General features: G+C 28.8%; 1 protein-coding gene across 1 annotated transcript in view; it reads left to right on the top strand.

Annotated features, from left to right (window-relative positions):
• The window catches only part of Sema1a (semaphorin 1a), a 1,157,214-nt gene that overhangs the window by 32,329 nt on the left and 1,099,341 nt on the right, over window positions 1–25,544 (top strand). Inside the window, exon 2 of the mRNA XM_075293762.1 lies at window positions 2,870–4,626. The gene's annotated coding sequence lies outside the window, so the exon portion shown is untranslated. The remainder of the gene's footprint in view (window positions 1–2,869; window positions 4,627–25,544) is intronic.

Here is a 25,544-nt window from a genome sequence, read left to right as displayed (position 1 = left end):
AAACTACAAGTGTAGCTTAACCAACAGAGGAAAAGTATGCTTGTCAAATTTATTTGGGCAAAGCCCTATAGACTGCAAGATGGTTGGAGGTTAAGCTGTTTCGGAATTACCACATTCCTCATCAGCATCCTCTACTTGCAGCAAAACTATCAACCAATTATCAGAATAAATTCGGGTAATTCACTCAACCCAACGTGAACTACACTTGAACCTCCCGAAAAAGGGTTTGATAGTCGGCTACTGCCTAAACAAATTTGCCAGCAAATTTGTTTAGGCAGTTCAAGTGTAGTTCACGTTGGGTTGAGTGAATTACCCGAATTTATTCTGATAATTGGTTGATAGTTTTGCTGCAAGTAGAGGATGCTGATGAGGAATGTGGTAATTCCGAAACAGCTGTACATCCAACCATCTTGCAGTCTATAGGGCTTTGCCCAAATAAATTTGACAAGCATACTTTTCCTCTGTTGGTTAAGCTACACTTGTAGTTTAGTCAATGCATGGCTTTAAGCTGAGATCAAAAAACAAAAAAACAACAATAACGATTGAAGAGAAGCCAACAATAACAAACAAAACGAAAGAAATAAAATTTTGACACAATTTTTTATAGAAATAAAATTTTGACAAAATTTTCTATAGAAATAAAATTTTGACAAAATTTTCTATAGAAATAAAATTTTGGCAAAATTTTCTATAGAAATAACATTTTGAAATAATTTTCTATAAAAATAAAATTTTGACATAATTTTCTATATAAATAAAATTTTGACAAAATTTTCTATAAAATTAAAATTTAGACAAAATTTTCTATAGAAATAAAAGTTTGAAAATATTTTCTATAGAAATAAAATTTTAACAAAATTTTCTATAGAAGTAAAATTTTGACAAAATTTTTATAGAAATAAAATTTTTGCACAATTTTCTATAGAAATAAAATTTTGGCAAAATTTTCTATAGAAATAACATTTTTACAAAATTTTCTATAGAAATAAAATTTTGACAAAATTTTTTAAAGAAATAAACTGTTGACAACATTTTCAATAAAAATTTTACAAAATTAGATTTAAAAAGAAATTTTTTTAAAAAAATAAAATTTTGACAAAATTTTTTTAAAAAAATTAAATTTTGACAAATTTGTTTATAGAAATAAACTTTTGACACAATTTTCTATAGAAATAAAATTTTTAAGAAATTTTCTCTAGAAATAAAATTTTGACAAAATTTTCTATAGAAATAAAATTTTGACAAAATTTTCTAGAGAAATAAAATTTTCTGTAAAAATAAAATTTTGATAAAATTTTCTATAGAAATAAAATTTTGACAAAATTTCCTATTGAAATAAAATTATGAGAAAATTTTCTATAGAAATAAAATGTAGACAAAATTTTGCATAAAAATAAAATTTTGAGAAAACTTTCTATAAAAATAAAACTTTTGGCAAAAATTTCTTTAGAAATTTTGAAGGAATTTTCTCTAGAAATAAAATTTTAACAAAATTTTCTATGGAAATAAAATTTTGACAAAATTTTCTGTAGAAATAAAATTTTAACAAAATTTTTTATACAAATAAAATTTTGAAAAAATTTTTTATACAAATAAATTTTTGACAACATTTTCTATAGAAATGAAATTTTGACAAAATTTTCCATATAAATAATATTTTGACAAACTTTTTTTAGAATTAAAATTTTGACAACATTTTCTATAGAAATAAAATTTTGACAAAATTTTCTGTAGAAAAAAAAATTGACGAAATTTTCTATAAATATAAAATTTTGACAAAATTTTTGTAGAATTAAAATGTTGAAAATTTTTTCCATAGAAATAAAATTTTGACAAAATAATAAAATAAACTTGTGACAAAATTTTCTATAGAAATAATGTTTTGACATTTTTTTAGAATTAAAATTTTGACAAAATTTTCTATACAAATAAACTTTTTTCAACATCTATAGAAAAAACAGGTGACAAAATTTTCTATAAAAATAAAATTTTGACAAAATTTTCTATAAAAATAAAATTTTGGCAAAATTTTCTATAAAAATAAAATTTTGACAAAATTTTCTAGAGAAATAACATTTTTGACAAAATTTTCTATAGAAATAAAATTTTGACAAAATTTTCTATACAAATACAATTTTGACAAAATTTTCTAGAGAAATAAAATTTTTGACAAAATTTTCTAGAGAAATAAAATTTTTGACAAAATTTTCTATAGAAATAAAATTTTGACAAAATTTTCTAGAGAAATAAAATTTTGACAAAATTTCTCTAGAAATAAAATTCTGTCAAAATTTTCTAGAGAATTAAGATTTTGACAAAATTTTTTATAGAAATAAAATTTTGGCAACAATTTCGATAGAAATAAAATTTTGATAAAATTTCTCGAGAAATAAAATTTTGACAAAATATTCTATAGAAATAAAATTTTGACAAAATTTTCTAGAGAAATAACATTTTTGACAAAATTTTCTATAGAAATAAAATCTTGATAAAATTTTCTATAGTAATAAAATTTTGACAAAATTTTCTAGAGAAATAAAATTGTTGACAAAATTTTCTATAGAAATAAAATTTTGACAAAATTTTCTAGAAAAATAAAATTTTGAGAAAATTTCCTATAAAGATAAAATAAAATAATATAAAATAAAATAACATAAAGCCATATTTCAATACAAAAATAAAAAATTATGCATTTACAATTAAAAATTAATTAAATAAACATAGTTTTCTGATTGAATTCAAAAAACGATTTACCTTTGAGTGACCCATAAGTATTTTATTTATATTTTAAAAACTAATAAATTATTATAAACAAGGTCTATACAATATTTTTTAACATTATCTTTTTCTTTTCCTTCATTTCCATTAGGGTTAGCGAACGAGGAAAATGTGCTGATAAGTAAGAAGGCTGTGTGTGAAAAAAAAAAATAAAAAGGCACTTGGAAGCAATAAATAATTATGATGTGGAAAATACAATGAAAAATTCTTCTCATATATCATAATAAGAGTAATATTTTTACTCTTGAAGGACCCCCAAGATGTCCTTCAAAAATAATAAAGTAATAATAATAAAATAAAATATAAACAAAAATTCGGACGAGTTAGAATACAAAAAAAAAACAAAGTGTTTTGTTTTGTATTTTTGTGCGTGGAAAACATTTAACTAAATTTAAAATTGGCCAGGATTATTGTCGAACATTTAAAACAAGGACTAAGGATAACTGACGGTATTCGTTCGTTTAACCATCATATTCGGTTGATTTGTATATATGTAAACAATCGGTTTTTATAGTCGTCGTCGTCGTTGTCGTCTTCATTGTTGTCTATTCTAACCGTATGTGTGTCTGTATATGTATAAGTCATAAGTCTATCTATCTGTAACTAAGTCTTAAGTGTCCGTGGTGTTATCCTTCAATTGTATAATTTACGCGTCTGTAACATAAATAAAAAATCCTGTAAGCCAGCAAAGTTATCGTTGAACGTGAACCTGTGTGAAATAGTGCATATAATAAATAGGAGTCAATATTTAAAAAAAAAATGGAATAAAAGAAGAATAAATCAATTTCGTCGCCATTTAACCTAGTAAAAAAAAACCTCCTCCTAAAGTCCCTTTGATTGGAACATTACAGCACAGCATTTAGCCCAAAAGCATATATTTACAATTTGTTATTGTATGTAAGTGATTATAAATGTGTACGTATATGACACATACATGTAAATCAAGGCATATATGTTAGCCTCTGTGTATATATAAATGAAAAATATATATGTGTGTGAACTTTAGTCCTTAAAGAAATAAACAACAAAATAAGGTGTATAAAGTAAAAAAAAACAACCAAACGAAACGAAAACCTACAAAAATATCATTTTTCTCCTCCTTAAAAAGCATAACAAAAAAATAAAAACAGGAAATTTGTAAAGTGTACTCAGTGTTGTAACGAAATTTTTACGTTAGACCTTTATCCCCTGGGAGAAAACAAAAACCAAACGCCGAAGAAAAGGATATGCGAAAACAAAACTTTGGCCCCCCTCGCCCTCCATTCTGACTCAAATTGTAAAGCAAATACCTTGAGCCAACCTACATATAAATGCGAGAATATTCTGTGAAAGCCTTTACCATCATCAGTAAAATTCAGTTTCTGTTATCATAAGGATCTGTCCATCAACATTCATCCTTGCCACCAACAACATCAACATAACCATTATCCCCCCAAAAAATTGCAACTACCACAGGACTTATTCGGACCTTGGAAAATTCGAAATATCTACCGTTCGTTCATATCTCGATTAATACCGGCAGATTCATTTTGTGGCTGATACCAAACCGAAATCAACTCCCAACAAAAAACACTACAAAAAAAAAAATCACACTCAAACCAAAAACTAATGGCCTTCCATTATAATTTCTGAAATCCTTTAATATTTTTGTGTGCACTTTTTGTTTTTTGACGTTGGGTGAATAAAACCAAAACAAAACAAAAAAGGATTTATTTCACTCACTTGGATTTCTATATGTATATGAAAACAAGAGAAAACATAGCCGCCAGCTCTTATCAACATCATCACCATTCACCATTATTAACTCCAGGATATATGGGCTGAGAGTTTGTGCATTGCATAAAAAAGGTAAGTTCGTTTTTTTCTCTATATTTTTTAAGCATTTATATCAAAGGTTCTCTCCAAGCCATACGAACAAATATATATTTTTAGGCCATAAGCTCATTGGAGGTGTAACTCAGAGATATTACAGATAAACCTGAGATAACTTAGAAATCATCTACACACAAAGAAAATTTCATTAAAATCGAGCCAACGAAATTTTTTCATTGATACAACGAAACATTTTCATTAAGACAATGAAAATGATCGTTAATAGTACGAAACGTTTCGTTGACTAACAGAAAATTCGTTATATTAACGAAAAATTTCGTTATATCAATGAATTTGTTTCATTGGCGCAATTTTAATGACACATTTCATTAATATACCGAAACTTTTTCTACCATATATGGTAAAGAACATACATTATGTAAAGTAGATACATTGACTTTAAAGAAATGGCAGCACTTTTTTTGGGCTGCACTTTTTTTTTTTGTGAAAACTTACCATAATCTTGAAGGTATCCTATTCCATGATATCAAAGGGGACTCCCTTCTCTGCATGCATAAGGTCATGGACACATTGTCATACGTAGATTTATAAAACAAAATATTGGCAGCACTATTTGGGCAGCATTCTTTTGGGTCAAGTGGGGTTCATAAGCGTGGAACCTCCAACTATGCATACATAGAAGAATTGTCATACAATGAGTTACAATCGGACCAAAATTGGTTCCCAAAAATATTATTTTTTAAATTTGGTCCGATAGTCAGACCAAATGGAATTCGCTTGAGTTAGGTTCATTTTCGTCAAATCGATATTTTTTCAAAATATTTTATAGAAATAAAATTTTGACAACATTTTCTGTAGAAATAAAATTTTGACAAAAATTTCTATAGAAATAAAATTTTGACAAAATTTTCTGTAGAAATAAAATTTTAACAAAAAATTTCTATAGAAACAAAAACAAACAAAATTTTCTGTAGAAATAAAAGTTTGCCAAAATTTTGAACAGAAATAATCTTAAAAAAAATTGTATAGATTCAAAATTTTGCAAAAATTGTATATAGAAAGAAAATTTTGTTAAAATTTTATATAGAAATAAAATTTTGCGATAACTTTCTATAGAAACTAAAGTTTGACAAATTGTCTATAGAAATAAAATATTGACAAAATTTTCTATAGAAAAAAAATTTTCGCTAAATTTTCTATAGATATAAAATTTTGCCATAACATTCTATAGAAATTACAGATTGACGAATTTTTTTATAGAAATAAAATATTGACAAAATTTTCTATAGAAAAATAAAATTTTGCAATAACTTTCTGTAGAAATAAAATTTTGACAAATTTTTTTTATAAAAATAAAATTTTGCAATGACTTTCTGTAGAAATTGAAAGTTTGACAAATTTTCTATATAAATAAAATACTGACCAAATATTCCATAGAAATGAAATTTTGGCTAAAATTTTCTGTAGAAATGAAATTTTTACAAAATCTTTCTATAGAAATGAAATTTTGACAGAATTTGAAATTTTGACAAAATTTTTCTTTAGAAATGAAATTTTGACAAAATATTTCTATAGAAATGAAATTTTGAAAAAAAATTTCCACAGAAGTAAAATATTAACAAAATTTTTATAGAAATAAAATTGTGGGTAACTTTTCTATGGAAATAAAATTTGGGCTAGATTTTCTATAGAAATTAAGTTTTGACAAAATTTTTGTCAAATTTTTCTATAGAAATGAAATTTTGACAGAATTTCCTAAAGAAATGAAATTTTAACAAAATTTTTCTGTTGAAATGAAATTTTAACAAAATTTTCTATAGAAATGAAATTTTGACAATTTTTTTCTATAGAAATGAAATATTGACAAAATTTTACTATAGAAATGACATTTGTACACTATTTTCTATAGAAATAAAATTTTGACAAAATTTTTCTATAAAAATGAAATTGTGACAAAATTTTCTATAGAAATAAATTATTAATTAATTAATTAATTACAAGATTTACATTCATAATAAATTATGAAAATATGAAAAATAGAAAATAAAATTTTGACAGAATTTTATAAAAAATGAAATTTTCTAAAAAATGAAATTGTGACAAAATTTTCTATAGAAATAAAATTTTGACAGTATTTCATAAAAACATGATATTTTCTATAGCAATGAAATTTTGACAAAATTTTCTATAGAAATAAAATTTTGACAGAATTTCCTAAAGAAATGAAATTATGACAAAATTTTTCTGTAGAAATAAAATTTTGACAAAATTTTTCCATAGAAATGAAATTTTAACAAAATTTTCCATAGAAATAAAATATTGACAAAATTCTCCATAGAAATAACATTTTGGCTAAATTTTCTATAGAAATACATTTTTACGACATTTTCTATAGAAATAAAATTTTTACGACATTTTCTATAGAAGTAAAATTGTGATAAAATTTTCTATAGAAATAAAATGTTGACATAATTTTCTATAGAAGTAAAATTTTGACAAATTTTTCTTTAAAAATAACATTTTGACAAAATTTCCTATAGAGATAAAATTTTCTATAGAAATTAAATTTTGACAAAATTTTCTATAGAAATAAAATTTTGACAAAATTTTTCAATAAAAATGAAATTGTGACAATATTTTCTATAGAAATAAATTATTAATTAATTAATTACAAGATTTACAATCATAATAAATTATAAAAATAAATATATAAAAAAATAGGTGCTAACAACAAAGGCTTTTGACCTATAGAAATAAAATTTTGACAGAATTTCATAAAAAATGATATTTTCTATAGAAATGAAATTTTGACAAAATTTTCTATAGAAATGAAATTTTGACAGAATTTCCTAAAACATGAAATTTTGACAAAATTTTCTATAGAAATGAATTTTTCAAAAAATTTCCTAAAGAAATTAAATTTTGACAAAATTTTTCCACAGAAATGAAATTTTGATAAAATTTTCCATAGAAATAAAATATTGCCAAAATTCTCTATAGAAATTAAATTTTGACAAAAGTTTTCCATAGAAATGAAATTTTGACAGAATTTCCTAAAGTTATGCGATAACCTTCTGTAGAAATTAAAGATTGACAAATATTCAATAGATGTAAAATATTGACAAAATTTTCTATAGAAATAAAATTATGCCAAAATTTTGTACAGAAATAAACTTTAAAAAAATTTTGTATAGATACAAAAAAATTCAAAAATTTTGTATCGAAAGAAAATTTTGTAAAAATTTTATATAGAAATAAAATTTTGCGATAACTGTCTATAGAAATTAAAGTTTGACAAATTTTCTATAGAAATGAAATGTTGACAAAATTTTCTATAGAAATGAAATTTTGACAAATTTTTTCTATAGAAATGAAATTTTGACAAAAGTTTCTATAGAAATAAAATTTTGACAAAATTTTCTATAGAAATAAAATTTTGAAAGAATTTCATAAAAAATGAAATTTTCTATAGGAATGAAATTTTGACAAAATTTTCTATAGAAATAAAATTTTTACAGAATTTCCTAAAAAAATGTAATTATGACAAAATTTTTCTATAGAAATAAAATTTTGACAAATTTTCTATAGAAATGAAATTTTGACAGAATCTCTTAAAAAATGAAATTTTGACAAAATTTTCCATAGAAATAAAATATTCATAAAATTCTCTATAGAAATAACATTTTGGCTAAATTGCCTACAGAAATAAAATTGTTGTCAACATTTTCTATAGAAATAAAATTTTTACGACATTTTCTATAGAAGTAAAATTGTGATAAAATTTTCTATAGAAATAAAATGTTGACACAATTAAATTTTGACAAAATTTGCCATAGAAATAAAATATTGACAAAATTCTCTATAGGAATATCATTTTGGCTAAATTTTCTACAGAAATAAATTTTTTGTCAAATTTTTCTTCTAAGTAAAATTGTGATAAAATTTTCGATGGAAATAAAATTTTCACAAAATTTTCTATAGAAATGAAATTTTGGTAAAATTTTCTATAGAAATAAAATTTTGGTAAAATTTTTTATAGAAATAAAATTTTGACAAAATTTTTTGTAGAAATAAAATTTTGACAAATTTTTCTATAGAAATAACATTTTGTCAAAATTATCTATAGAAATAAAATTTTCTATAGAAATAAAATTTTGACAAAATTTTCTATACAAATAAAATTTTGAAAAAAATTTCTATAGCAATAAAGTTTTGACAACATTTTCTATAGAAATAAGAATTTTCAATTGAAATAAAAATTTTCTATCGAAGTAACATATGAATTTAATTACGAAAAATGGTCGGCTGGTACGAATTTTGGAGAAGTGTGGGTTCATTGTAGCAACGCTGATTATAAATTGTTGGCAGCACTTTCTGGGCAGCATTTTTTGGGGTAAAAATTTTCATTAAATAAAATAAACATCATCAGGGTCTGGGTCCTTCACTAAACTACTTCCACTACATCGCTTCATACTAAAGGGTGTTACGGTAAAAATTTGGTCAAGGGAAAACGCGTGTAAATCGGTGAAATCGTTTATTTAAAAATCAATTTAAATTTCTTTTTCAAGTTCAATTAGTTATAAAATTCAGGAAAAATATTCAGTTAGGCTTTCGCTTTTCCAAATCTGAATTGCCGGGCTTAACGCTTGACACCTGCCATCAGATTTTGTACAGCCACCTTCTTCGCCACAGAAAGCCAGTTTGCCTTGAACTGCTGCTCGTCCTTAGCAGTTTTTTTGGTCTTCTTTAGGTTCCGCTTGACAATAGCCCAGTATTTCTCAATTGGGCGGAGCTCTGGCGTGTTGGGAGGGTTCTTGTCCTTGGGAACCACCTGCACGTTGTTGGCGGCGTACCACTCCATGGCCTTTTTACCGTAATGACAAGATGCCAAATCCGGCCAAAAACAGTACGGAACAACCGTGTTTCTTCAGGAATGGCAGCAGACGTTTATTCAAACACTCTTCCACGTAAATTTCTTGGTTGACAGTCCTGGAAGCTATGAAAATGCTGTTTTTCAAGCCACAGGTACAGATGGCTTGCCAAACCAGATATTTCTTTGCGAACATTGACAGTTTTATGTGCTTGAAAATATCTGCTACCTTTCCCCTTCCTTTTGCCGTATAAAACTCCTGTCCCGGAAGCTGCTTGTAGTCGGCTTTGACGTAGGTTTCGTCGTCCATTACCACGCAGTCAAACTTGGTCAGCATCGTCGTGTACAGCCTCCGGGATCGCGCTTTGGCCGTCGTATTTTGTTTATCATCGCGATTTGGAGTCACTACCTTCTTGTAAGTCGATAGTCCGGCTCGTTTTTTGGCTCGATGCACGGTTGTAGACGATACACCAAGCTTATTTGCGGCATCTCGGAGAGAGAGGTTAGGGTTTCGCTTGAAACTACCGGCAACTCTCTTTGTCGTCTCAGCGGCTTTCGGTTTTCGATTTCCCCCCGATCCAGACTTCCTGGCTGTCGACAAACGTTCCCCAAACACTTTAATTACATTTGTAACGGTTGATTTGGCAACTTTTAGCGATTTTGCCAGCTTTGCGTGCGAGTAGCTCGGATTTTCGCGATGCGCGAGCAAAATTTTGATACGCTGCTCTTCGTGCTTGGACGGCATTTTGACAACTGAAGAGTGAATTCCAAAATCAAAATAGGAGCAACATTCTACACACACACACCTTCAAAATGAGGGGCGTTCAGGTGTTTTAAATGCAAAATTGAAAGAAATACGTCAAGTTTATATTGGCCGTCGTATTTTGTTTATCATCGCGATTTGGAGTCACTACCTTCTTGTAAGTCGATAGTCCGGCTCGTTTTTTGGCTCGATGCACGGTTGTAGACGATACACCAAGCTTATTTGCGGCATCTCGGAGAGAGAGGTTAGGGTTTCGCTTGAAACTACCGGCAACTCTCTTTGTCGTCTCAGCGGCTTCCGGTTTTCGATTTCCCCCCGATCCAGACTTCCTGGCTGTCGACAAACGTTCCCCAAACACTTTAATTACATTTGTAACGGTTGATTTGGCAACTTTTAGCGATTTTGCCAGCTTTGCGTGCGAGTAGCTCGGATTTTCGCGATGCGCGAGCAAAATTTTGATACGCTGCTCTTCGTGCTTGGACGGCATTTTGACAACTGAAGAGTGAATTCCAAAATCAAAATAGGAGCAACATTCTACACACACACACCTTCAAAATGAGGGGCGTTCAGGTTTTTTAAATGCAAAATTGAAAGAAATACGTCAAGTTTATATTGACCGTATCACCCTTTAGAAAGCAATCTTATCAATCACTAACCCAACCCTTTTGGGCAGCACTTTTTTTATAATTATTGTGGGGAAAGAATATTCATTAAGTTAAAATATATATATTTAGGATTTTTTTCTGCAAATTAGTTCCACTGCTTCGTTTCAGAGTAGAAAGTGACACAAGGAATCTCATGAATCACTAATCCAACTTTTTTGAGTAGCACTTTTTTGCATAACATTATTGTGGGGGGAAAGAATAATTATTAGTATATAGAACAATTATCGTACGACGCTTTATTAATAAGTTATTGGCAGTACTTTTTGGGTTGCATTCTTTTGGGGAAAAATATTAATTGCTCAACAGTTTTGAAGGTTATTATTTAATTAAAAACCAAACATCATCAGGGTCTGGGTCCTTCACTAAACTACTTCCACTACGTCGCTTCATACTAGAATGGATTCTCATCAATCCCTAACCCAACCTTTTTGGGGCGGCACTTTTTTTGCATAGAATTATTGTGGGGAAAGAATTTTCATTAGCCCGTAATTTTGACGGTTATTCATTCAATAGTTAAAAGATCTATAGCAGGGTCTTATCTCAAACTAGTTCCATCTTCATAATAGAAGGTGACAGTAGGAATCTCGTGAATCACTAATTCAAAGATTTTTTAGCAGCACTTTTTTGCATAGCATTATTGTGGGGGTAGAATATTGATCACTCAATAATTTTGAAAGTTATTCATTCATTAATAAAAATCATCACGGTTATGGGCAGCATTTTTTTGTGCAGCATTCTTGTAGGGGAATAATATTCATTACCTAGCAAATAATCTTTAAGGCTATTTTCATTCATTAAAAGAATCATCAGTGTCTTATTTACCCAAATAATTTCCATTGTTTCGTTTCATAGTAGAAAGCGACTGTAGGAATCTCCTCCATTTGTAAACCAACTTTTTTGGGCAGCATTCTTTTGGGGAAGAATATTCATTTCCTAGCAAATAATCTTAAAGGCTATATGCATTCATAAAAAATCATCAGTGTCTTCTCACCCCAAATTATTTCCAATGTTTCGCTTCATAGTAGAAAGGGACTGTAGGAATCTCATCCAATAGTAATCGAAATTTTTTGGGCAGCATATTTTTAGAGATTAATATTCATTATTCAAAATTTTTAGAGATTATTTATTCATTAATAGAAAATATAAGAGTTAAGGTTTCGTTTCATAGTAGAAAGGGGCAGTAGAAATATCGTCAATCACTAATCCAAATTTTTAAGGGATCATTATTTGGGCTAGCATTCTTGTGTGGGAAGAATTTTATAAAGGTTATGCATTCATCAAAATAAAAAAAATATACATCATGATCTACTTACCCCAAACTAATTCCACTATTTCCGTTCATAGTAGAGAGGGGCAGTAGAAATCTCGCCAATCACTAATCCAACCATTCTTTAGGGGAAGAATATTTATTACCCAATAATTTAAGGTTATTCATTCCTTTAAATAATCATGAATGTCCTTTTTCCACCATCTAGTTCCATTGTATCGCTTTATAGTATAAAGGTACAGTAGGAATTTCTTCGCATCTATTCATAAAGCCAGTTGAAGATAATACATAATGACTTCTTACTATAGTTGACTAATATTAGATGAGAATAGAACTTCCTCACATCAATATTAGGAACTCATTATCATACGTTGATAATCTTTCGCCAAACTAGTTTCTCTTCGCTTCATAGTAGAGAGGGGGCAGAGGGAATCTCGCCGCAGCATTAATTAACCTTTTTTGCTGATCATTCTTTTTTGGAGAAGAATATTCAACACCAACTAATGGTGCAGGTTATTTTAAAAAAATAAACATCAGTGTCTGTTTTCCCCAAATTTTTTTTCCAATTTCCTTTCATAGTAGAAAGGGACAGTAGGAATCTCGTCAAACACTAAATCAATGCATGCATCTATCCCAATAAGTCGAACTGTTCCACCAGAAGATAATATATATAAATACTTCTTACTATTTCTTACTAACATTAAATTAGAAAAATACCACGTAATAGCAATACGAGGTGCTGTTTGGTACACTTATAAAATTTATACAAAAAAATTATTTGCTTTGGCCTTCTTTCTGGTGCAAATCTATTATTTTGTCTTATTCATTTTCCCGCTTTTTCTATTTCATTTTACATTATATCTTATGAAGATCTTTGGAGGCACATAATATGCGATTTCGGTTACGAGAACTTCGATGTTCCCCCATTGTGATGCCACTAAGTTTTTGGCATCACAATGTGTTCATTCCCACAACACTTTCCGTTGTGTCTGGTATGTCACGATAGTAGATGGGGACAGTAGGAATCTCGACAATTCTTACGCTACAGATCGGATACAATGTAATTTTGTATTACAAACTAATAGCTACTGATAATATATGATGACTTATTAACGTATTGAAAATAAGATTATTGTTAAATTTTGGAATAATTTTTCCTTACTAAATTCAAATATTATTATTCCTTTTGCTGTAATGCCTAGCTTGATATGTAGTAGGTAGGAACAATAGGAATCTCGTAATCCTTATTTCACAGCAAGGTAACAAGTATCAATATATTTAGTAATAATTTGTTCTAAATTAACAATCAAAGATTATATTGCGAAACCACCCTAAGCTCTTTCTGTGAGTATTATAATAATTTCTATGATATTTCGCGTTTTTTTTTCAACAAACGGTGTCGTATTTTCCGACACCTTACTGTATTTTGAGTTCACCAAAATACATTTCATTGGCCCTTTCTACTATTAATACTCACGGGAATTTTCAGAGAATAGTAGCGTAGTTTGGTTTTTTTTTCTTTCCATTCGTTTCTGTTTTTTTTTTCATAATTTTTGTCGACTTTATTTGCATATAAAGGCTTTTAAAAACACACTCTTTGTGTATAAACATTTTCGGTGTTGGTGTTGTTGTTGTTTGTGCAGTGCTGTTATTTTTTATTTGTTTATATATTTTATTATAATTTTATTCCTTTCATATTTGGTCCTCTATATATACATATTTAAGAGGAAGCCTTTTTTGCTCCTTTGATGGTGGTCGATGGACAATTGAATTACCGGGCATTTGTCCTAGGACTATGGTGTGGTATACATAAAGCTTTGTGTTTTTGGTTTTTTTTTCCTCCACTGATGTGGTTTGCTTTTTTTGGCACTTTATGATTTATTGGAATTTTTCATTGAAATGAATTTCCCATAGGTTTTGAAGAAGAGAATAGGCCACCGCCATATCAAAGAGGATACAAAGATTGAATGACTGGCTGGTTGTATGAAGACAAAAGATTTGTGGCCTGTTTTGATTAACCGATTGGTTGTCAAACAATAAATTGGTATTTCCATAGTGATTTCTTTGAAGACCATCGACAATTTCAATATTCTAGAGGAAGTTCTTATTTCATTGTTTTTTCTATTTCTTCAAGGAGTATTGCTATGGGGCTACCATGGTGCTGGCGATACAAAATTCGAACATAGACTTTTTGTGAAAAAGACATCGATTTACTTCAAGAGACTGAAAAACACATACATGTAGAAATAAAATTTTGAGAAACATTTCTATAAAAATAAAATTTTGAAAAAAAATTCTATTGAAATAAAACAAAATTTTGCATTGAAATAAAATTTGGACAAAATTTTGCATTGGAATAAAATTTTGACAAAATTTTCTTAGAAATAAAAATTTGAGAAAATTTTCTACAGATTTCTAATTTTCACAAAATTTTCTAAAGAAATAAACTTTTGACAAAATTTTTTGCATAAATAAAATTTTGACAACATTTTCTAGAGAAATATAATTTTCTATAGAAATAAAATTGTGACAAACTTTCTAAAATTTTGACAAAATTTTCTATAGAAATTAAATTTTTGACAAAATTTTCTATAGAAATAAAATTTTGACAAAATTTTCTATAGAAATAAACATTTGAGAAAAATGTCTATAGAAATAAAATTCTGATAAAATTTTCTATAGATATAAAATTTTGAAAAAATTTTCTATAGATATAAAATTTTGATAAAATTTTCTATAGAAGCAAATATTTTGAGAAAATGTTCTATAGAAATAAAATTTTGAGAACATTTTCTATAGAAAAAAATATTGAAAAATGTTTCTATAGAAATAAAATTTTGAAAAAAGTTTATATAGAAATAAAATTTAGACAACATTTTCTGTAGACATAAAAATTTTTGAGAAAATTTTCTATAGATATACAATTTTGAGAAAATTTTCAATAGAAATAAAATTTTTGCAAAAATGTAGGTAGTGGAAATAAAATTTTGAGACAATTTTCTATAGAAGCAAACATTTTGAGAAAGTTTTCCATGGAAATACAATTTTAAGAAAATTTTCTATAGACATAAAATTTTTCAAAAATTTTCTGTAGAAATAGAAATTGCGACAGAATTTTCTATAGAAATTTTGACTAAATTTTCTATAGAATTTTTGACAATGTTTTCTATAGAACTAAAATTTTAAGAAAATGTTCTATAGAAATAATATTTTAAGAAAAATTTCTATAGGAATAAAATTTATTAAACATTTTCTATGGAAATAGAAATTGTGACATAATTTTCTATAGAAATATAAATTTTGTGAAAATTTTTCTAAATGAATAAAATTTTGACACAATTGTCTATAGAGTTAAAATTATGAGAAAATTTTCTATAAAAATACAATTTTTGAGAAAATTTTCTTTATAAAATTTTGACAAAATTTTTAAAAAGAAAATTTGAGAAAATTTTCAATAGAAACAAAAATTTTGAGAAAATTTTGTATACATATACAATTTTGACAAAATATTCTATAGAAATAAAATTTTGACAAAATTTTCTATAGAAATTGAATTTTGACAAAATTTTCGATAGAAATAGAATTTTGTAAGAATTTTCTATGGAAATAGAAATTGTGACAAAGTTTTCTATAGCAAAAGAATTTTGAAAAAAATTTTCTATAGCAAAAGAAATTTTGAGAAAAAAATTTCTATAGAAATACAATTTAGAAAATATTTTTTATAGGAATTAAATTTTGACAAAATTATGAAATATGATATAGAAATAAAATTTTTGCAAAAAATTGTATGGAACTAAAATTTTGTGAAAAGTTTCTAAAGAAGCAAAAATTTTGAGAAAATTTTCTATACAAGTAAAATTATTACAAAATTTTGAAAAATTTTCCTATAGAAGTAAAAAATTGCAAAAATCTTCTATAGAAATAAAATCTTGAGAAAATTATCTACAGAAATAAAATTTTTAGAAAATTTTCCATACAAATACAATTTTAACAAAATTTAGCATAAAAATAACATTTTGAAAAAAAAATATATATAAATTGAATTTTGACAACATCTATATTATAAAATTCAATCTATGTTGGTTTATTTGTTTGATTGTTTGTTTGTTTGTTTGTATGTTCGGAGTTGGCTCCGAAACAGCTGAACCGATTTACTTGAAACTTTCAGAGATCGTAGGGGGCGTTCATGTGGTGAAAATAGGCTACCTCATTGTTTGACACCTAGTCGGGGAGGGGGGGGGGGGGACTTTTTGAAAATTGGACCAAAGTTGACCGATTTGCTTGAAATTTTCATTGAAGGTTGGGATTGGCATCTAGACAAATATCCGCTACTTTATATTTCGATATTTGGCGGCGGAGGGGGACCTCCCCTTTGTTCATCCTTTTTTAAAGTACAGTGAAAAAACTAAAATTCTTTAAATTATCTGAGATTTACAGAGAACATGCGGTGAGGTTATGGAATCAATATGGGGTACCTGATGATTTTATATGTGGTCGGGGAGGGGGACCTCCCCCTTGCCTTACTTTTTGAAACTTGGAACAAAATTATGCGATTTGCATGAAATTTTCATTGAATGTTGGGGTTGGCATCTAGACAAAAATCCGCTACATTATTTTTCGATATTTGGTCGGGGAGGTGGACCACCCTTTGCCCGACTTTTTTTAAAGTACAGTGAAAACAAAACTAAACTCCCCGACTGAAATGTTACGGACAAAATGGGTGAGGTTATGAAGTTATATCAGGTTCCTGATTTTTTAATAAAAATAAAAGGGCATAGGGAGACATCCGCTTCTCTTAAGTACATACAGAGAAACAATTAAACTTTACCGAGTTGGGAGTGGGGAGCGGTTACGATATTAATGGTTGATACTGATTTTGTGATATTTGAATGGAAGAAAGGCCGCCACTTTAGGCTTATAATTTGCTTGACATTTTCTGGGACGTTTACAAAAGATATGCTACATCACTTTTCGATATTTGGTCGGGGAGGAGGTCCTCCTCTAAAACTGAAAAAAAAACAAAAATTCTTAATTTTTATTGAAATTTACAAAGGCAGTGGTGGAAGGTTATGAACGAAGAGGCAACCTTCCTTGGCCCACACTTGAAGGAAAGTTTCAAGAATTTTCAGGGAAGGTTAGGAGTGCTATTCACTACGGTGTTTGTCGATATTGTATCGGGGAAAGTAACGTCCCTTTAAAACAATAGAGCAAAATTTAAACATCTCCGATCTACGTGAAATTTACAGGGAACGTGGGATACCTATAAACGAAAAAGCAAGTAGTCCGATTTGTTTGAAACAATTCAAATCTTTTCGAATTTGTTTTCAGCACGAAGGATATGGTTGACTAAGTTAATGCAAAATGTTCCTACAAATACGCTTCGGAAGGCGCAGCGAAGCGGGCCGGATTACGCTAGTTTTCTGTAGAAATAGAATTTTGCAAAAATGTTCTATAAAATAATATTTTGACAAAATTTACAGTAGAAATAATTTTCGTTTTTAAATTTTCTATAGAAATAAAATTTTTACAAAATTTTCTATACAAGTAAAATGTTGGCAAAATTTTCTATAGAAATAAAATTTTGACAAATTTGTCTATAGAAATAATATTTTGACAAAATTGTCTATAGATATAAAATGTTGATAAAATTTTCTACAGAAATAAAATTTTGTAAAAAATTTTCTATAGAAATTGTACTTTGTAAAAATTTTCTATAAAATAAAATTTTGACAAAATTTTCTATAGAACTAAAATTTGGACATTTTCGGTAGAAATAAAATGAGAAAATTTTTACAGAAATAAAGTGTTGAGAAAATTAACCTTCTTTTCGCTCTAGGACGCATATTTAAGGTGATATGGCCAATTTAAGTTTTTCATATGAAAAATTTGATTTTTCGAGGATTTTCACCAAAATTTTGATTTTTGGGGGATGGTCACGAATTAACCTTCTTTTCGCTCTAGGACTCATATTTAAGGAGATATGGCCAATTTAAGTTTTTCATATAAAAAATTTGATTTTTTGAGAATTTTCATCAAAATTTTGATTTTTTTGGGGGTGGTCACGAATTAACCTTCTTTTCGCTCTAGGACTCATATTTAAGGAGATATGGCCAATTAACATTTTTCATATAAAAAATCTGATTTTTTGAGGATTTTCATCAAAATTTTGATTTTTTGGGGGTGGTCACGAATTAAAGTCCTTTTCGCTCTAGGACGCATATTTAAGGAGATATGGCCAATTTAAGTTTTTCATATGAAAAATTTGATGTTTTGAGGATTTTCATCAAAATTTTGATTTTTTGGGGGTGGAAATAAAAATAAAGAAATAAAATTTTACAAAATTGTCTATAGAAGTAAAATTTTGACAAAATTTTCTATAGAAATAAAATTTTGACAAAATTTTCTATAGAAATAAAATTTTGAAAAAATTTTCAATAGAAATAATATTTTGAAAAAATTTTCTATAGAAATAATATTGTGACAAAATTTGCAATAGAAATAAAATTTTTGTAAAAATTTTCGATTGTAATAAAATTTTGACAACATTTTCTATAAAGTGAAAATTTTTAAGAAAATTTTCTATAGAAATAAAATTTTGACAAAATTTTCTATAGAAATAGTATTTTGTAAAAATGTTCAATAAAATAATATTTTGACAAAATTTACAGTAGAAATAATTTTTGTTTTTAAATTTTCTATAGAAATAAAATTTTGACAAAATTTTCTATACAAGTAAAATGTTGGCAAAATTTTCTATAGAAATAAAATTTTGACAAATTTGTCTATAGAAATAATATTTTGATAAAATTGTCTATCGAAATAAAATGTTGATAAAATTTTCTTCAGAAATAAAATTTTGTAAAAAATTTTCTTTAGAAATAGTACTTTGTACAAATTTTCTATAGAAATAAAATTTTTAAGAAAATTTTCTTTAGAAACAAAATTTTGACAAAATTTTTTATAGAATTAAAATTTGGATATTTTCTGTAGAAATAAAATGTTGAGAAAATTTTTACAGATTTAAAGTGTTGAGAACATTTTTACAGAAATAAAAATAAAGAAATAAAATTTTACAAAATTGTCTATAGAAATAAAATTTTGACGAAATTTTCTATGGAAATAAAATTTTGACAAAATCTTCTATAGAAATAAAATTTTGAAAAAATTTTCTATAGAAATAGTATTTTGACAAAATTTGCAATAGAAATAAAATTTTTGTAAAAATTTTCGATAGTAATAAAATTTTGACAAAATTTTCGATAGTAATAAAATTTTGACAAAATTTTCTATAGAAATAAAATTTTGAAAAAAAATTCTATAGAAATAATAGTTTGACAAAATTTGCAATAGAAATAATATTTTTGTAAAAATTTTCGATAGTAATAAAATGTTGACAAAATTTTCTTTAAAAATATAATCTTGACAAAATTTTCTATAAAGTGAAAATTTTGACAAAAGTGCCTATAGTAGTGAAAATTTTGAAAAAAATACCTATAGAAATAAAATTTTTACAAAATTTTCTATATAAATAAAATTTTGACAAAATTTTCTATACGAATAAAATTTTGACAAAATTTTCTATACAAATAAAATGTTGACAAAATTTTCTATACAAATAAAATTTTGACAAAATGTTCTGTACAAATAAAATTTGCCAAAAATTTTTTACAGAAATAACATTTTGTAAGAATTTTCTATAGAAATAGAAATATGTACAGAATTTTTGAGAATGTTTTCTATAGAAACAAAATTTTGATTAAATCATAAAAAACAAAAAATTTTGATAAAATTTTCTATAAAAATAAAAATTTTAGAAGATTTTCTATATAAATACAAATTTTAATTTCGTTAGATCATACTATCAAAGTCCTCGATTCTGAGTAAGTTCTGTCTTTTTGTAGAAGTAGTAACTTTGCCTTGTTGGTGTACTTTAAAATCTTTAAACATTTAAAATTCTTCACGTTTACAATTCAAGGGGATATTTATACAACTAAAAAAGTGACCGTAATAATAGAGGAGATCATAATATATAATATTGCAAATAACTGAATAAAAAATAAAATAATAAGACACTGTTTTGGATGAAAAAACATGTTTTCATATTTACTACAAAAATTTGATAAAAACAAACTTCCAATTATATATTATAAATTTGGTAGATTTTATGTAAAATGTTTTTTTTTTTTTCAAATTTTGGTAGATCATTTTTTTTTACACGAGCGGCAATGTTTTTGATATACCTCAATTAAAAGTGCTTCGATAATTGGTTCACAGGTATGCAAAAGTGTCTTGGGGAATATTTTGAAAAACATTAAATCAATTTCCGATGATTAATATTTGTTTTTCTTATCTAATCCCGATATATAAAAGGCAACCCTCGTTACAGGGCAATTTTGATTTTTGTTTTAATATTTCACAATATCAGAGACACCCAGTAGAACACACTGTCACATGATTTCTCACATATTAATGGGGACTCTAGTCTCTCACTCCACACTCTCCCACTATCTCTCTCGCTCTCGTTCTCACTTGATTTTGGTATTTGCCCCGTGTTAATAATTAAGGAACTTAATTCAACAGAATTTCATCATTATTCCACTGTTCACTTATATGCTGACTTCATTCTCCTTCAATCTGCTGCTTCAATCACATTAAAAGAGAATTTCTTCCATTTGCTTTGCCAAAGTAGTTGAATAAGAACTCAAGATTTTATTACCGACAAATAGAAATGGAGATGGGTGGTGGCAGCAGGCAGAAGGCTTCTGCTGTAGTACATTTAGTTTGAAGTTTATCCACAGGTATATACCAGAAATTTGAAACTATTATAATTACTCTACGTCTGTGCTAGAAATCATCCACCCTCCCTCGCGCAAATAACCAGCCCTCATCAACCACATTTTGCTAAATGTTAACAAAAGTAATAAATCAGGGAATAATTACAGTCAAGAAATAGAAAAAGAGTTAATTACTGGTGGAAATTCCTCATCAAGAGATTAATGGAAATATGTGTGGAGGGATTTTGTGTGGGCGCCGCCAGTCTCGTCTACAATGCGGGCTAAAGTTGAGGAAATTTCGATTTAATGAAGGTAATCAAAATTAGATTTTCTAATTTCTTTGCCATTTAACAATGGAAATCGTTGGAGGGGGTAGGAGGAGAAGGAGGAGCGGGGTGGAAAATGTGTTATTTGTGAACACTGGGATATATTGTGGTCTTAACAAGGATCCTTGTCAAAAGGGCAGCTATCAAAATGTATTGCAATAATTGTTTGAGTTAGATTCAATTAAAATATGAGGTATGAATAAAATTACATTAAATTGAAAATTTAATTTAATAAAATGTAGCAATAATTAAAGCAATTTGCCCAGAAAAAGTTCATGGATTCAATAACGAAATTAATTGATCTAATTAATTTTTTTAGTTGAAATTTCTTGAATAACGAAAATACACAAAATTAATTAGAAATAAAAAATGTACTTGAATAAAAAAATATATATATTGATTTCTTACGGTACTTTCAATTAATTTTTTAATTGGTTCAATTAATTAATTAACTTTGGCCGAAAAATTCTATTAATTATACCCACCACCATAGAATTGTGATGGGGGTATAATAAGTTTGTCATTCCGTGTGTAACACATCGAAATATCGATTTCCGACTATATAAAGTATATATATTCTTGATCAGGGAGAAATTCTAAGACGATATAAGCATGTCCGTCTGTCTGTCTGTTGTAATCACGCTACAGCCTTCCATAATGCGCTATCGTCCTGAAATTTGGCACAGATTCGTTTTTTGTTTGCAGGCAGGTCAAGTTCGAAGATGGGCTATATCGGTCCAAGTTTTGATATAGTCCCCACATAAACCGACTTCTTGATTTTGGTCCTTGGGCTTATTAAAAATTGTACTTTTTATCTAATTTGCCTGAAATTTAAAATCTAGAGGTACTTGAGGACCATAAAAAGGTGTGCCGAAAATGGTGGCCATCGGTCCATAGTTTGGTATAGCCGCCATATAGACCGATATCCCGATTTTTATTCTTGGGCTTCAATAAACTGTATTTATTACCCGATTTGCTTGAAATTGGAAATCTAGAGGTATTTTGGGACCACAAATAGGTGTGCCAAAATTGAGGTGTATCGGTCCATGTTTTGGTATAGCCGCCATATAGACCGATCTCCCGATTTTGTTTCTTGGGCTTCTAGAAACTGTATTTACTATCCGATTTGCCTGAAAATGGAAATCTAGAGGTATTTTGGGACCACAAATAGGTGTGCCAAAATTGAGGTGTTTCGGTCCATGTTTTGGTATAGCCGCCATATAGACCGATATCCCGATTTCTATTCTTGGGCGTCTAGAAATTTTCTATCCGATTTGCTTGAAATTGGAAATCTAGACGTATTTTAGGACCACAAATAGGTGTGCCAAAATTGAGGTGTATCGGTCCATAGTTCGGTATAGCCGCCATATAGACCGATATCCCGATTTTACTTCATGGGCGTCTAGAGACTATATTTTCTAGCCGATTTGCTTGAAATTGGAAATTTAAGGACAAAAATAGGTGTGTCGCAAATGGTGCCTATCGGTCCATGTTTTAGTATAGCCCCCATATAGACCTATCTCCCGACTTTATTCCTGGAGCTTCTAGAATCCGTAGTTTTTATCCAATTTGCCGGAAATTAGAAATCTAGAGGTATTTTAGGACCATAAAGAGGTGTGTCGAAAATGATCCGTATCGGTCCATGTTTTGGTATAGCCGTCATATAGACCGATCTCCCGATTTTTCTATAAACTGTATCTATTACCCGATTTGCCTGAAATTGGAAATCTAGAGGTATTTTGGGACCACAAATAGGTGTGCCAAAATTGAGGTGTATCGATCCATAGTTTGGTATAGCCGCCATATAGACCGATATCCCGATTTTTATTCTTGGGCTTCAATAAACTGTATTTATTACCCGATTTGCCTGAAATTGGAAATCTAGAGGTATTTTGGGACCACAAATAGGTGTGTCGCAAATGGTGCCTATTGGTTCATATTTTGGTATAGCCCCCATATATACCGATCTCCCGATTTTGCTTCTTGGGCTTCTAGAATCCGTAGTTTTTATCCAATTTGCCGGAAATTAGAAATCTAGACATATCTTAGAACCATAAAGCGGTGTGTCGAAAATGGTCCGTATCGGTCCATGTTTTGGTATAGCCCCTATATCGACTGATCTCCCGATTTTACTTCTTGGGCTTCTACAATTCGTAGTTTTCACCCAATTCTTCTGAAAGTGGAATACTAGAGGTATTTGAGGAACATTAAGAGGTGGTGAGTATTGGTCCATGTTTTGGTATGTGCGTGAAGATAAATTCCGAATTTAATTAGTACAGACACAAACCATTTTTTTTGCAGGGCTCTGTTAATTAGTTAACAGAGCTTCATAAAGGAGCTAACAGAGCACTGTAAAGAGTTAACAGAGGTATTTTCTGTCCTAACCAATGACAGATTTATTTTTTGATCACCAGGAAAAATATTAAATGGTCTTCCTGACCAATTTACTTTATCTAAAACTAAACCACCCACTTGTGGCATTGTCACTCACAGCTACATCCACACATATGTCTAAAAATTTTGCAGAAAATTGAGTTTTTAGGCAAAATTTTTTTTGGAGGATGGGACTCCAGTGGCCATTGTGTCCAAATGGACAATTGTCCCACTATGACCCATACACCATATGAAAGAGGATGAAGAGCTATATCGATATTTGAAAGAATTTTGTAGATCCGCCAGTCAGTTTTGGAGAAAAATAAAATTCTTTGTAAAATTCTGGACAGGATGCCTCCAATGGCCATTGTGGCCAAACGGACAATTGTCCCACTATGACCGATACACCATATGAAAGAGCATGAAGAGCTCTATCGATATATGATAGAATTTTTTAGATCCGCCGGTCAGTTTTGGAGAAAAATAAAATTCTTTATAAAATTCTGGACAGGATGCCTCCAGTGGCCATTGTGGCCAAATGGACAATTGTCCCACTATGACCCATACACCATATGAAAGAGCATAAAGAGCTCTATCGATATTTGATAGAATTTTTTAGATCCGCCGGTCAGTTTTGGAGAAAAATCAATTTCCTTGTAAAATTCTGGACAGGATGCCTCCAGTGGCCATTGTGGCCAAATGGACAATTGTCCCACTATGACCCATACACCATATGAAAGAGGATGAAGAGCTATATCGATATTTGAAAGAATTTTGTAGATCCGCCGGTCAGTTTTGGAGAAAAATAAAATTCTTTATAAAATTCTGGACAGGATGCCTCCAATGGCCATTGTGGCCAAACGGACAATTGTCCCACTATGACCGATACACCATATGAAAGAGCTTGAAGAGCTCTATCGATATTGGATAACATTTGTATTTTTTTTTTTGGAAAACCTTTCTCCAAAACTGACCGGCGGATCTAAATAATTCTATCAAATATCGATAGAGCTCTTCAAGCTCTTTCATATGGTGTATCGGTCATAGTGGGACAATTGTCCGTTTGGCAACGATGGCCATTGGAGGCATCCTGTCCAGAATTTTATAAAGAATTTTATTTTTCTCCAAAACTGACCGGCGGATCTACAAAATTCTTTCAAATATCGATAGAGCTCTTCATGCTCTTTCATATGGTGTATGGGTCATAGTGGGACAATTGTCCATTTGGCCACAATGGCCACTGGAGGCATCCTGTCCAGAATTTTACAAGGAAATTGATTTTTCTCCAAAACTGACCGGCGGATCTACAAAATTCTTTCAAATATCGATAGAGCTCTTCATGCTCTTTCATATGGTGTATGGGTCATAGTGGGACAATTGTCCATTTGGCCACAATGGCCACTGGAGGCATCCTGTCCAGAATTTTACAAGGAAATTGATTTTTCTCCAAAACTGACCGGCGGATCTAAAAAATTCTATCAAATATCGATAGAGCTCTTCATGCTCTTTCATATGGTGTATCGGTCATAGTGGGACAATTGTCCGTTTGGCCACAATGGCCATTGGAGGCATCCTGTCCAGAATTTTATAAAGAATTTTATTTTTCTCCAAAACTGACCGGCGGATCTAAAAAATTCTATCATATATCGATAGAGCTCTTCATGCTCTTTCATATGGTGTATGGGACATAGTGGGACAATTGTCCATTTGGCCACAATGGCCACTGGAGGCATCCTGTCCAGAATTTTACAAGGAAATTGATTTTTCTCCAAAACTGACCGGCGGATCTAAAAAATTCTATCAAATATCGATAGAGCTCTTCATGCTCTTTCATATGGTGTATGGGTCATAGTGGGACAATTGTCCATTTGGCCACAATGGCCACTGGAGGCATC

This window comes from Haematobia irritans, chromosome 2, assembly GCF_050003625.1.
Source record: "Haematobia irritans isolate KBUSLIRL chromosome 2, ASM5000362v1, whole genome shotgun sequence".
In the NCBI taxonomy this organism is placed as follows: domain Eukaryota; kingdom Metazoa; phylum Arthropoda; class Insecta; order Diptera; family Muscidae; genus Haematobia; species Haematobia irritans.
The sequence above is the reverse complement of the archived record's forward strand: the minus strand, read 5'-3'. Positions and strand labels throughout refer to the sequence as shown.